We start from the raw sequence: 10876 nt of genomic DNA, 5'->3' as shown, positions 1-10876 counted from the left end.
ACTCACCTGTCTATAATTTCTTGGGCTATCTCTACTCCCTTTCATGAATAAAGGAATATCATTCATAACATTCCAATACTCCAGAACCTCTTCCGTCCCCGTTGATGATGCAAAGATGATCGCCAGAGGCTCAGCAATCTCCTCCCACGCCACCCACAGTAGCGTGGGGTATATCTTGTCCGGTCTCGGCAACTTATCCATCTTGATGCTTTCCAAAAGCTCCAGCACATCCACTTTCTTAATATCTACATGCTCAAGCTTTTCAATCTGCTGCAAATCGTCACTACAATCACCAAAATCCTTTTCCATAATAAATACTGAATTATTCATTAAGTACCTCTGCTATTTCCTCCTTTCAATACAATGTGTATCATTGGACGTTAAGGTCCCAGCTATACTCTTTGTGCTGTCTTTACGACAGTTATTTAGTTTATAATATTTTCGCTTAGTAATTCATTCAATAGTATTTTCTAGTTAGAATTAGGAGTGTTTAAAGTATATTCATTGCATGTAAAATATATCGGCATGCGATGACGTCACATCCGGTTTCGCCGCGTCTTGTGGGAAAACACCGGTTTGAAATTAGCGCGAGGGTGGGGGCTTTCCACGAGGCTCACCTGAGCAGAAGCAGTTTTGCAGGCATGAGAAATCACAGTGAGAGCAACGCTGTAAGTTAATAGATAATCGATATATTGAACTAAGATGTTAATGCCGATCCTGTTAGAAGTAACGACGGTAGATAATGTTTATGCTTTCGTTAGTTAAAGAGTCGCGGATAGTTTGCATGGAAGTGTATTTAAAGTAGTCAATGGAGCAGGTAAACTCTCCCTGTATACTGCACCTTAGTGTAATGTAGTTATAGTCACCTTTGCAAGTATTTACACTTGAAATGTGATATTAAGGAAGGAACAAATACTGTATCAATCTTGTATTGTTTTATCAACAGTTTTCACCATATGTTAATGTGAAGAGTGAACAGTAAATGGTTAATCTTACTGCGATCTGATTTGCATTGGCTGTGGTTTATCCGGACGTTAAATTCGGCGTTCGTTACACCCGAAGGAGAACGTTACACTCTTCTTCAGCCATAGTTTAGTGAAAAGTCATCATTAATTTTCCCTCAGTTTAGCAATCTCCCCCAAGTCTTTTGGGGATTACAGTTATCAAAATAGTCTCAACCTCTTTCTCTTTCTCTTTATTTTTCTCTCTCCATCTCTCTCTCTTCCTTCCACAATCTTCCTCGAAGGGTTATCTTCACTTTCCCATTCTTTCTTTCCCTCGCGACTTTTCTCTCTCACACTCTCCAACGCACAAACCCTCGCTCGGCCTCGTACTCTCACTCGGGATGTCTCCTTTCCTCGCGCTCTCCTTCGCTTTCTCTCTCATGCACCATCTCTCTCTCCTCTCCCTCTCTCTCTCTCACTTCCCTCTCTCTTTCTCTATCCCCTCTCTCTCTTCCCCCACCTTCTCTCTGTATTTCAGAACTGTAAGTGAAAGTAATCGTATTTTGCCTTCACTTGTAATAAGAGTTAAAATTCTGTGACAGAATAGTTCAAGCTGGCAGACAGTCGGAGAACAGACAAGTAGAAAAAGAGGAGCAAAGGAGGGTGAAGGAAAGGACGGATTATGACAGGAAAGCAGTGCTTGATACTGACGAAAATATGCTCCACGATCAGGCGGGTTTGTCAGAACCGTGAAAAGTGGTAACAGGTTCGCCTCAAGCTTCAGGTTAACAGGGATTCACGTGTTGTGCAAAGTGGATTTCTCTGGGATGGTGAGGCCAGTGATGCTGTTCAGAACAACTGTAAGCAGCTGCTTTGTAAATGAGACAACACACACATAATGGAAAAGAGTAGACATTTGACAGAATTCGGATGAAGGGCCAACAGTTTACACTTTTCCATTAATGCTGCCTGGCTGCTGAGTTCCTCTAGCATTTTGTGTGTGGAAAAATGTAAACAATCGATTTTTCGGGCCGTGACACTTAAACGGGATCTGACTGTGTGTGTGTGCTGTTCTGTATTTCGAGGACATACAGATTTCCTGGTGTTTGTATCGTAACTCTCTTCATCACATTGTTTTCATTTACCCACAGATGGGGAATAAAATAGGGAACGCGAAGGCAGCTGAATTGAAATACATTAGATCATTTATTTCTAACGTTTCATAAGTTTACAGATCCGATTCAATGGGTATTTCACCGCATTCTTTAGTCCCTCTCGGAATTTGCTCTGAGTCAGGGCGTAAATACACGTGTTGGTGCAGGAACTGAGAATCTGCAGCATTACCGAAGTAAGTTGTGTGATGTAACGGGGATCAGTGACAGAATCAATTGAACTCATCGAAATCCGTCTATAGATAGAAAATACCACCGTTGCTCCCCACAGCAATATGAAGCTACCGGTTATGCTGAAGAGCAAAACAATGGATTTGCGTCGTTTCTCCATCTCCCGGTCCTTATCGTTCTCTCCAGCCTTTCGTCCCCGGAGGCCCCTGCGGACTCGACTGACCGCTAGAATCCGCCTCACAGTCAGAATATTGAGCAGCAACATCAGAATGAATGGAACACAAGGGTTTAAAATGGGGTGAAACATTTCAAATGCCACCCATGCGGGAGAGTTTGTGAAGCTCAGTGTAGGAACACAATACCAGGGAACACCATCAATTATTTCTCTGGGCTCGAATACAAAGACCCAGGGGACTGTCTCCAAACAGGCCAGCACACCCACTGTCCCGATAACCACAACCGCCGTTCTCTCGGTGCAATATTTTGTTTTCAGCTTCTCACAGCAAATAGCCACAAATCGATCGACGGTGAAAGCGACGGTCAGCCAGACTGAGGTCGCCGTGCTCGCAAAAACCAACCATAGAGTGATTCTGCAGACATGAGTGATTCGCAGGAATGATCCGGGAAAATAAATCTCAGAAGTCATCCTGAGCAGTGGATTTGACATAACGACCAGGAGGTCGGCAACTGCCATTCCCACCAGGTAGCAGGTGACAGACTTGGAGAGACCGCACTTTCCCCGGGACAGGATCACAACCGCCACCAAGTTCGCAAGAAGAGAGACAGGGAACAGCAAGTTGGCAAAATACTGAGCAGAAACCAGTGCAACAGTTTGAGTGTATCATGGATTATTTCCACTCTATTGTTTTATTTAGCCGTGCAAATGCTGAGAAAGGCAGCGGAGCTGGCGGAGTGAGTGAGAGAGAGAGAGAGAGAGAGAGAGAGAGAGAGAGAGAGAGAGAGAGAGAGAGAGAGAGAGAGAGCAGATTACACAGTAAAATAAAGTCAACACGATCTGAATACGGATTCCGCACGGATGACGGAAAAGTGAATTGTCAGTGGAAAGCTAAAACTGCGTAACTACCACCTCAGAATCAATACTGGATGGAGCACTTTCTACCAACGTTTTCCACGTCAGGACTTGATGAAGTGAACAATGGTGGGAGACTTCCAAGAGACGCCATTCCGTGTCAGCGACAGAGCAGCCGAAGAACGGACCAAAACAGGAAATGTTGGAAACACTCATCCAGGCAAAAGAGATCATGTGGGAAAACAGACAACGTATCTCTCCTCAGAACTGTTCTCAGAGAGACCCCTGACACGAGTCTTAACTGGTTTCTCTTTCCATGCAAACTGCTTGGGGCGAGAGATTTCAGCATTCCCCGGGTTTGTTCCCTAACCCGGCATTTGCCACCTGACTGACTTTACAACAGAACATTGACTGATCCAAGACATGCAGCGCAGTCTGACACAACTGGTTCTGACTGTTTAAAGTATCTACACGTCTCATCGTTTTATAAACTTCTGCCAGGGCTCCCCTCAGCCTCCTTTCCTCCAGGGAAAACAGTCCCAGCCTGTCTAATATTCCCTTGTAACTCAAATATTCAGTGCAGGTAACAGTCCTGTGAATCGTTTCTTTACGTTCCCATCCTTCCTCTCGTGTGCTGATCAGAAATGCACAGACTACTGTCGGTGTGTTTAAAATAATGATTTGTACCACTGTAATATAATGTCCCAACTTCTCTCAGAGTCTTTGCAGCTGAAGACAATCATGCCGTTCGCCTTCTTTGCAACCTTGTCTATCTCTGTTGCGACTTTCAGGAAACTATTTATCTATTTCCCATGATCCCTGTGTTCACAAACACCCCCCAAGACACTGACTTTCACTGTATACGTACTGGCCTCTTTGCTTTCCCATCACTGAGCACTTTTCTGACTCTGTACCATGGACACAGTGGTGATAAAACCTTTTGGCACATTGGCCTTCATCAGGCAACGCACTGAGTATTGAGTTCGCGATATTGTGTTGCAGTTGTACAAGGTGTTGTAAGATCCTGAATGGGGTCACGTCGCCTCCGGACGGACCTCAGAGTTCGCAGCCGGTTCCGCCTGAGAAGTACCGGAGGATTGTGTTGAAGTCACTGCATGATGATTCTGGGCATTTTGGTGTTGAAAAGACCTATGGCTTGTTCAGAGATCGGTTTTACTGGCGCTGAATGAAGCCGGAGGTCAAAGAACACAGCAAGTCATCTATTCGGTGCATAAGGAGGAAGACGCTGCCTACGAGGGCAGCTCCGTTGTCCGACTTACAGAGCGCAGGGCTGCTTGGCCTGGTGTGTATGGATTTCTTGTCAACAGAGGCAGATACCAGCAACATTGCGAATGTCTTTGTCATCGCGGATCACTACACGAGATATGTGCAACATTTCCCTACCAACGATCAGAGGGCGTCCACGGTGGCCATTGTGTTGTGGGAGAGGTATTTTTCTTATTATGGCCTTTCCAGGTGAAGACATAATGATCAGAGACCGGATTGCAGGAGTAGGCTCATACAGAAGTTACTGAGCAAGTTACTTGGAGTCGAATGGAGGGCTACTGTTTATCACCCACAGGGTGACCCAAGGCACAAAATATTAATTGGACCTTGCTGGGCATTCTCGGAACCCTGGAAAATTTTGGCAAACTTTCTCACTATCCAAATCTGCATCAATTTTCAGTCAATGATGTAGTGTCTGGTTTGCCTCATTACCCTTGTTAAACAGCGGAACCACACTGGCTCAGCTGAAGTCCTCTACAGCAACATGTGTAATTTAAAAAAAAAGACTAGAAAGATTTCTGTAAAGGTAGCAGCAATCTGCAATCTTGCCTCACTCATTCAGAAACCTGTGATGAATCCAATCCAATCCTAGTGATTTATCGAACATAGTGACCCAACGCTCCCAACAGGTTCTTATCAACCTGCCGTGGAATATCAGCGTATCGTTCCTGATCTTTCTTTATTGAATTTGTCTTTAGTGAATACCGACCTGAATATTCATTTCGTGTTTGTTTAGACAAGGCCCTTGATAACTATTCAGCAATGTGCAAATTAAAGAGAGAATCAGCAGTGCAGAATGAAGGTTCGGGGCCATCCTCACTTCCCCACCATCTTTTATATTGTTGAATAGCTATCAAGGGCGTTGTCTAACTTCTGCTTCATATACGTTCCATACACGTCCTTCTAATTTTTGACTGCATTTGTCACCTCTCATCATCCAATGTTCTCAGATCTTTCATCCTTTTCTTTACCCCTCACAGAAACAGATTTAAATAACATTCACAGATGCGATGTGAGCTCACCCAATCACAGCTGCTCCCGTTCGCTACTTCCCCCTGTTCCTGCCTAACATAAATCTCATGAACTTATAACGCAGAGAAATCTGCCGAAACTCAGCAGGCCAGCCAGCATCTATGGCAAAGAGTAAACAGTCGGCATTTTGGTCCAGGTTCTTTCATCTGCAGTGGAAACACTAGGTGAGGTCAGAGTAACAAGGTGGGGGAGCGAAGGAAAAAGTACATGGCGTTAGATGATCATTACCTTGCTCAAAGTTTAGCAAATTCCCCCAAGATCGTGTCCTTCTTTGGAGATGACAAAACAATGAAAAAGATGAAAGATGAAACATTTGAGGCCGGTTCATTGGCTATATTTAAGAGTAAGTTAGATATGGCCCTTGTGGCTAAAGGGATCGGGGGTATGGAGAGAAAGCAGGTACAGGGTTCTGAGCAGGATGATCAGCCATGATCATACGGAATGGGGGTGCAGGCTCGAAGGGCCGAATGCCTACTCCTGCATTTATTTTCTATGTTTCGATGTTTCTATGACTCTTATCAAAAAGGTCTCCCATTGAAATAAATCTATTGCAAGCCGCATTGCCCAATGCAAGGTCTCCACAATATCCCTAATGCAGCTGCCTCGACCACCAAACCCAGCAGCGAATTTCACACATTTTCTCTGCTTCAAAATTCACCGCAGACATATGCCCTACACTTTCCTCCAATCATCTTAAAATTATGTCTCCTCGTTATAGCCACACCCACCATGGGGAAAATTCTCCTATCCGCACAACTCATGTTCCGTGAAATACAGTGTTTAAAGTAAATGTATTGTCAACGTACGTATGACTCACCATTTACCACCCTGTGATTCATTTTCATGAAGGAAAACACAGTAATTACAAAGAAAATCAAGGGATCAATGATAGGCTACACAGAACTAAGCTGCTTGGGGATTAGTGTTTCCAGCAATCCCCGAGCTTGTTTTCTGTTCCAGCATTTGAAACCTCATCGACTTTACAATAGAACATTGACTGATTCCAACAGCTACAGCGCAGTCTGACACAACATCACAGACAGACACCTCCCACTGAATCTTCATAGTGAAGCAGGGGAGAGGAATTTAGCGTCCAGCAGTAAACTCGGTTCCAACAATCAGAAGTCTGTAAAGGTGTCAGATATAAATATAATAAAATACAATTCGCTGTATCGAAAACCATGAAACACCTGGCTGAACAACGAGTTCATTGTGTTGTCCACCAACTGTTCTACATTCAGTCATAATGCACTCATTGATTAAAAATCCAGAACAGTTTCGTGTTCCAACCCCGAACTCCTCACATTTGCTAAAGTTTTGCTCCCAGTCATTGATTTGATTGTTACACCTGACTCAGAAGATCGCTCACATACAAATGCAAACAATCAATTGGGGGTAGGCATAATATTTACAAATGCTGTGCAGCTGCTTCAAGACCAAAAGAACAGGGACCCGAACGTCACATTATTGACCACAAACCGCTGGGCGAAAGCTGCCTGACCGGCTCAGTTCCATTGAAGTTGGTGGAAATGCTGTATTCTTGCAGCGAGTTGCATTGAGATCCAGATCTCAGAATTCACAATCCCTGTCTTTACATTCCATTCCTGAAAAACGGAACCCTGATACTGCAGAGGTGACAGTGGAAAGCAGCGACAGGACATTCACAACACTGGAAATAAATTTAGCTCCAACCAACGCCAGCTGACCCGGCAGCTTACCGGGAATTCCAAAGGCTGAAATAAAGGGATAGTAAACTTTTTCTACCCGCCAGATGACTGGATACACCATTTCAGTGAGAATCTGTGAATTCTGTTGTTCCTGAATTCACAGCTCCGTCTGTCACTTTGAACTGATGCATTCAAAGCGGGTTTAATTTATACAGAGTATCAGTCTCTAGAGATGCTGTTATACCCCTGACTAGTTTTGTTAGTTACGGTCACTGAATAAACACTTCAATTTAATGCCTTTCTCTGATATAAATCACAAACAAGAGAAAAACGGCAGATGCAGGATACCTAAGCAACACACACAAAATGATGGAGGAACACGACAGGAGGAACGACTGTGCTCTTTTCCTGAGATGCTGCCTGACCTCCTGAGCTCCACCAGCACTTCGTATCGGTTTCTCTGATGGAAATATTCGGCCGATTGAAGACGAATACATTGAAATCCTTGGGCATTACCTCAGCAGTGACTCATCCGGTAGAAATAATGCCGGAGATTTAATTACAATGACTGAGCTTTGTTAGGAAGCAGCTACACTTACAAATTTCACATTTATGTTAGCTAATTATTCATTAATACACGGATTCGGTCGACTCAAACCGATCCTAATTTCTCTCCCAGCAGTTGCTAATTTTGAACTGACCTTCAGTTTTTCAACTCCTTACACACACACACACACACACACACACACACACGCGCACACACACACACACAGACACACACACACACACACACACACACACACACACACACACACACACACACACACACACACACACACAAACACACACACACACTTCTATTTCTTCTTTGGTGGTCTATCGAAATCCGATGACGACGTTTACTCCTTTAACGGTGAGATCTTTGATGACTATACAATCCTACCCTGGACCCACAAATTCGTTTGCACGTGGGACATGTATTTGTGGTTGCGGTGGTGGTGGTCGTGTTGGTAGCGGTGGCTCTCTTCTGCCATCTTCTGGTTGTTCTTTCTATCTCCAGAATACGAACCCCGTTCCTACACAGCTTTCGCCAAGTGTTACGGTCAGCAGCAACATCCTCCATGTCTTCGGGTCTGATCTTCCACTTCCTGAAAGCATTTGTAGCACCTACCCAACAGGTTGGTATATGTCTTGGGGAAAAAGGAGATCCAGCCACTCATCAACCCCACCTCCCGTACACGCAGGTGCTGTGAGAATCACGTTTATGCCACGCGCACACACACAATATCAAACTCACACCAGATACAGTTACGGAATACACTTTAACGATTTTACTAAAACTAAAAACTGCTATGCAATAAAGTATATATGAAGGAAAAGAAAATAAAGAAAAATGCGCCAACTTATCAAATTTCAGACAGTTTATTGCACATCGTTGGAGCTCAGCCATCGAACCATTCGACCCCTCGTCACTTTCCTCCGACCTCCACGTCCTCGCTCCTGGGAGCACCCGGGTGGTCGATCGAGCAGTGCAACGCACGTCCACCTTCCTCGGCGTCTCCTTCCCGACTGTCCTGAAAAGACCGCGAACCCCCCCCCCCACCCGCTCCCAGACCTACGGGACAAAATAACATTCCCCATTGGTCAACAAATGAATACAATCCCCATATCAGCAAGTCTAAAGGTAAACAACTGCGAGAGAAAACACTAATCCTAAAAAGAAGCATTCCTACTCTTAACAAAACAAAGAAGCCATTTTGAAAAACATACACAGTATATTGTACACATTCTTCATCCGATCCTTATAGCGCTTTTTCGGCCCTCCAGCCGAGCGTCGACCATGATGTAGCTGGCCATATAACACACTGCGGGGTAGCCGACATGTGGGTATCCTTATCACGTGCCACAGACACTGCAACTGACGCTGGGTGATCACGGTCTCAATATTTCTGCAGTTGATCTTTACAAGTATTTCAGTGTGAGGCACTCACTCACGCCAGGTAATTCCCAGGATGCAATGAAGGCAGCTTTTCCGGATGCGCTCCAAGGACTTGATGTGACAGCTGTAGGTTACCCAAGCTTCACAGGTACAAAGGCCACACACACACACACACACACACACACACACACACACACACACACACACACACACACACACACACACACACACAGACAAAGGGAGGGGGAGAGGGAGAGGGGGAAGGAGAAGGAGAGGTTGAAGGGTAGGATCAAGGAGCGGGAGAGGGTTCATTCCATGCTTTCAAATCTTGAAGTCTCTAGTACAGGATGAGTGAGGGGGATCATTCTGTACCTGTAATTCTCTGGTACAGTATCAGTGTGTGGGGTTCATTCCGTGCCTGTCAGTCTCTGGTGCACTATGAGTGTGTGGTTCATTCTGTACTTGTCAGTCTCTGGTACAGTGTGAGAGTGCGGGGGTTCATTCCGTACCTGTCAGTCTCTGTTACAGTGTGAGTGTATGAAATTTGTGGGGTTTTTTACATTTTGTTCCATAACTCTGGCATTGAATCGCCATATATATTTACTTCCATTTTTGTTGAAACGACATTTTCCAAAACTGTGTTAAGCTATTTTCAGCTGATACTTATTTGCTCTACAGACTGGTTATATTGGATTAGTAATTCAAAGGCCATCGAGTCGGAAACGGGACCATCAACCTCCAATATATTTGCATACAACTGATTATTATTTTACATTATTCAAGTCTATTCAGTTCTTCCAGTGTCCATGGGTAGAGAGATACAGTACTTAGGCACAGTGTAAAAAGGACTTCCAGACGATGAATACAAATTCCATTCCGCTTGCAACAATAGAATGCAAAATAAAGTGGGGATTCCTCCTCCGAATTTTATTGTCAATGGGTCTGTATCTCCCTGTGGTGTAATGTGAAAGGGTGCACTGGAGAATTACAAGGATGTTGCCTGGATTGGAGAGGGTGCCTTATAAGATTTGAATGAACTCGGCCTTTTCTGCTTGGAGCGAAGGAGGGTGAGAGGTGAGCTGACAGAGGTCTATAAGATGATAAGAGGCATTGATCGTGTGGATAATCAGAGTTTGTAGGCTGTATCGTGCTGCAGATTTTTTTAGTGTTTCTGTGTAACTAAGTCCCTAACTTCGAGATTAGTCCTCATGCTTTCCAGGGTCCCCCTGGCCCTCTGTATTTCTCCACTTTCCACCATTTGTTATGTATCCCGTGGCCTTGCATAGATAATCTGCCTGAATCGCCTGATTTCCCCATAAACATGTACCCTCTAGATTTAAAGAGAACAATTATACTTTATCCATCTACCACCTCCATGAATCTTCTAAATCTCAAACATTACTTTCCCTCCGTACCTACCAAGAAAATAAACTCACACAAATACGTTTACAATATTAATTCATATCTAAAGGGGAAAGATCTGTCAATTTTTATCAATATTTGCAAATGGAATTAGACCCCTGTCGACATCGCTGTATAACTTGGTCGTTGCACAGACGCTCAGTTGTGGTCTTGTGCATGATAAGTAGTCGCAAGCTGTGCGTTCCACTGTCGGTGAGAAAGGGGACCCTGAG

Source organism: Hypanus sabinus, chromosome 31 (genome assembly GCF_030144855.1).
Source record: "Hypanus sabinus isolate sHypSab1 chromosome 31, sHypSab1.hap1, whole genome shotgun sequence".
NCBI lineage: Eukaryota > Metazoa > Chordata > Chondrichthyes > Myliobatiformes > Dasyatidae > Hypanus > Hypanus sabinus.
The sequence above is the reverse complement of the archived record's forward strand: the minus strand, read 5'-3'. Positions refer to the sequence as shown.